Source organism: Triticum dicoccoides, chromosome 7A (genome assembly GCF_002162155.2).
Source record: "Triticum dicoccoides isolate Atlit2015 ecotype Zavitan chromosome 7A, WEW_v2.0, whole genome shotgun sequence".
Taxonomy (NCBI): domain Eukaryota; kingdom Viridiplantae; phylum Streptophyta; class Magnoliopsida; order Poales; family Poaceae; genus Triticum; species Triticum dicoccoides.
In genome coordinates this window covers 731,378,353-731,383,486 of record NC_041392.1, presented here as the reverse complement: position 1 = coordinate 731,383,486, position 5,134 = coordinate 731,378,353, and positions in this window count along the sequence as shown.

The following is a 5,134-nucleotide window of genomic DNA, read 5'->3' as shown; positions in this document are numbered from 1 at the left end:
CTTCCGCGAACGATGTAAGTTAGATGCCACTCTGGAAAAAATTCGTTGCATGGTGTGAACCAAATCGCAATGGAAAAGAAAAATATTTAACTACTTATAAATATCAAGTATCAGCATTGCTCTCCCTACGTATGACGTACTCTCCTGTACGTGCATTGCTCTATCTATCAAGTATCAGCAAAGTGTACCATTGCTGGCTTGCTGCCCAGCTAATTGGGTTTGAAAGTTGGGAACAACTTAACCCGCACGAGTGTCTCGTTAGCAAGAATCTCTATGTGTGGCTGCTACTGAATCGAGCCGAGTAGTATTCCTAGTTGCCTTAAACAAATATATGATCCTATTTATTAGAGGCTGGTCGATTGGCCACCTTAACTAGTTGATGTCTCCACACTTTCGATCAGGCTCCGTTTAAATCGCTACATAAAATTTGTCAACTCTTGCAAATCATCGGAGCTTTTTAGGAGAACAAGGCATCTCCCCGGTTCCACTAACAAGGGAAAATCATGAGAATTCCCATCATTTGGGTGATGGCAATGCCACTCCACAACCTGAGTTCAACGATGGTTGCTCCCACATTGTGTATATACTCCACTTGGACTGGGAAGCATCGCCCCACCCACCGAGATACCGCCTGTTACCACCCTTCTCTTCCTCACCTTGCGGATCCGACCTTCAAATTAACCAGGGGATCTATATTCAATCCGTGCGCGCCCACACTCCCTGTCTAGCTCTCAACGCAGATGATACTATATTATCCTATTTATCATAGGAGATCCTTGCATGGTCGCGGGGAAACAAGCCACAACTAATCACCATACTTAACAAAACCTAGATCATACTATATTACCATCGTCATCATAGGAGATCCTTGCATGCCATGGGTGAAAAACACCAGCTAATCACCACACTTAATTGACCACCCATGTAATTAACTTGTAGTGCCAGCAGGCAAAACTGTCTTGTCTGGCAATGAACATACGTCACCCAGTCAGCCTCGCGATCTGGACGCGCACGTCCTTAACTGTGCCGGTGAGCCACCATGCCTCGCAGGTCATGCCAGATGTGCATCACGGTTCACGTTGCTAAGGAACACACATCCATGTCTTGTGTCTCCCACCAAGGCCATGTGGCCAACGGCCAATTGTACAACATGGGGTATAGTAATATCCTGGTTTATAAGTACAGTAATACCTATACTTCACTAGGTTCTCTGCGCAAGTTTAAAGACATAGGGAGTATTTGGCAATTTTTGTCGAAATCGAATTTTGCCAGCACCAAAGGATTAATTTGCATGTTGTGTTGCTTGTTCTTGAAAAAAAAATAGAATTAATTTTCATGCTATGAAAACACCATATTAGTCCTATAAGAAAGCCACATTGGGGAACATAGGGGCACTCAACTTCTTATTTCCTCCATTCCCATGAATGAGGTGTGACAACATTTTGAGATTTAATTACCATCAATTAGATCAATAATATCCAATTTGCGTGACTTCTGGTTATGCCGTTGAAAACTTTTTTCGAATTCAACTGTAACCTTGTTGCACATAGCCCACATTTCGTTGGTTGGTGTATTTGCATCTGTGTCGCTCGTCCATAGGGATAAGTGTATTTGCATCTATGTGAGCCTCTGCGTTTGTCATGTTTCTCAAGAGAAAATTAATTGACAATCATTTTTGTGAAAATTCAGTAAACCATTTTCTTTGTGGGAACAATAAATCTTAATTAAAGAAACTAGTCATCGACTGTGTGGCATCTTGCATCACCATGACTTTGCACACATCTACGTTGCATCAGGGAATCAAGTATATCATTAACTCTGGGTGCGGAGAAGATAATTTCATGGATGCCTTAATAAAAATATATGTGCTAATTTAATTATATGGATGAAACTAACCATACTTACATCTACATGTAGACGTACATGCTTTGCTCTTAGGCAAGGAGAGTGACAAAAATAGTCTCATAATGCCTACCCTTATACCTGATGTATTTTCATGTTGGCCGGCCGAAGAAAGGTCACCCGACCAATGCCATGGGAGATTTCTTTGTGATAGCTTGGTTGGGTACAGAGAGATTGCCAGGAAAGACATGAACCGCTGCAGGCTTGCAGCAGGGAGAGATGTGGAGGAGGAGGAGAGGCCATGGAGATCAGCGGCTGCAGCTTATAGCGCATGGCGGCTAAATTTCGTGTTTTGACCTTTTTCTGAAACCTATTCGAGATTTGACCCTAGTTTGAATTTTTTTTTGAGATCTGACCCTTTTGCTACCGCTAGAGACCATGTCGGTAGGGTATAACAGCCTACCGCCAAGGTCCCTGACGGTAGGGTTGCATGCCCTACCGCCAAAAACCTCCTAAGTATTGAACACAGTGCGTGCTCGTGCCTATCGCCAAGCACCTTGGCGGTAGGGTTGTGCAAGCTACCGCCGGCCCGGTTGGCGGTAGCGATGTTTCCTACCGCCAAAGTACCTGGCGGTAGACTGTTAGACCCTACCGCCATGGACTCTGGCGGTAGCAAAAAGGTTAGATCTCGAATTTTTTTCAAACTAGGGTCAAATCTCGAATAGGTTTCAAAAAAGGGTCAAAACACGAAAATTTGCCGCGCATGGCTTCTGGAGCGGGCAGGCCCTTGGAGGAGAATCGGAGGCCGGGGAGAGCGGCTGCTGCGGCATAGGCATGGCATCTAGTATCTCTTTGATACGCATCTTGGTTATGGGTTAACGTGGATGAGAGAGAACGGCAACCCTATGACTTCTGTTGTTTTTTTTTTTTGATAGATTTGGTAAGGAGAGTCGCGTGGGATAACTTCTCAGGATTCCTTAAGAATGACGTGATGCATCAGACGGCTACAAATACATAAGATGTAGATCCGACGGGCAATTAGCTTAGTTTTTCACAATTAACGTGGAAACTCGGATGGTGCTTCTAATTAGTATAAGAGATATAAGATATAAGAATGTTTTGGTATGCTTTCATTGAAGCCATGGAAATATAACTTGGTGGAAATGACTGGTTTAGTTATTGTTACAGCCTGTTGTTAGGCTTTATCTTCTGAATCTCGATCAGAAACCCGATTTTTTGCTCAGGTGATCGATCTGAAATCACAAATAAGAAATGGAGAAAAAACAGAGGCCAGAAACCGATAGTAGATCTCACAAGGCAATACAATGCCACTTGCCTTGTCTGACAGACAGCTGAAAACCTCACGTCGCGTTTCACTGTCAGGCCACATTATGGCTCGACTGATGGTAGTACTACTTGAGATGTAGTTATATGAGCTTAGCATATGTTATCCGCTTAAATTAGTGCCTCCGAGCACTGCAGCACAGCTAATCTTGTCCGCGATCAAGCACAAGAAAACAACGGAGCCAGGCCTCTCACCACATAGGTTATGCCGCGCCATGCATGCGATGTGAGCACATGATCACTACTAGAATGCATCCACATGCAAATTAACACGCAAGCATCAATGGTTCGTTAATGGCGCCCGTCATGTCCATCAATCATGCATATGCATGAGCACGTTGGCGCGGCAAATAGGGTACGGCCGTAGCAGTGCCAGTACACCTCGTTCCAACAATGGATGGATAGAGACGTAGTACGCCTTTGCTGCTAGATACTTCAGCTCGATCCGCCCGACCGGCCACCGTGCATGCGTACGTGTCAGAGCGGCGAGATACAAGGATGAACTACGCGAGACACGAAGACATGCCATGCCTGATCGGCCGGCCGGCGTCGGCACTGACACCACACACAAACGGCGAAACCCACTTTACGCTAGTTGGTTCCTTTGCGCTTTGGTCGCCAGCACGTCATCCATCCATGGATCTGGATTGATCGACAGCGTTAGCAATATGCAGCGAGCGGTGTCGTCGCTCCGGGACACGGCCGGCCGGCCGGGCCGCCGGGCGCATCGCGTGCGCGGCCGGGCGCGCAGGTGACAGGCCGTGTGCGCCGGGCGTGACACTGTCCTCTCGTTTTGACGTCTTGTATAGACATGTACGTACCTCTAACTGTGATTGTATCATTGTATGTACATCTCGTGTCCTGCGGCGCGCGTGCAGCGTGCTCCCCAACTGCCGTGTTTTGTCATCTTGTTAGACGGTCGAATCAATCCGCGTGGCCATGGAGATTCGAGGTGGACATGCTGATGCTGGGGGTGTTTGACAAAATTGTTTTTTCTGTCTCCCACTTGATACGGCGTCTACCAAATTGCCTACCTGTCACCTTGATCTCGTACTCTCGTACTCCCGTGCTCCCTCTGCCGCGCTAAACTGTTTGGCACGAGTAATACGCATAGACTCATGCCAAACGATTTGCCACGACTTGGCGAAAGTCCTCTTCTGAGCTCGTGCGCATATGCCCTCGTTATCGTCCCCGTTCAGCCCCTTCGAGATTGCCAACCCGCCATGTATAGGCCCAGGTATAACTTTCGTATAGTGACTTTTTTCAGAGTTGATGTCCCACATCTGGCCCACTCTGACAACTAGTAGTAAAGTCGACGCCGTTAGCTATGGGATATTGCTGCTCCGATTTCTCGCCATATGGGCTGTTACAGCTAAGATTCTGTTCCAACGGCGTTCGTTCACACATGGCCATTTATAACAACATAAAAAATATTACTGTACATTATGCACAGTTGCACCTGCAATGACCCAACGGAGACACCTGAAGCTGCATCGACTGCCACACCGATTCATAGATGATTCTGACGCGTCCGCTTCCAACACCGTCACGTCACTTTCAGGTTACAAAATATCAATACAATACACATGAACCGAGCTAATGCTCTGAACTTACAGCTGTTCATTAGAATCATCTATAATCAGTCGAGTATACTCTGAAGGCAGAGAAGGCACCAGATAACTTGGTCGAAGCCATTCACTCTATTTCCCCTCCCACTGAAACTTGATCTTACTCCAACTACACCTTCACCTAGATGACTGAAACCAAGTCTGCCCCTCAGCTCCTGCTTATACACAACTTGGGCAAACCTCCTGCCCTTGGTGTTAAAATTTTGAATTTGTTGTGTTCTCCACAAAAAATTTACTACAATCTACTGCTCCCATTCGCCCACATTTTTTTTGATTCGCCCTTCCTTATCAGCATGCACAAGATAAGTGAAATGTGGATC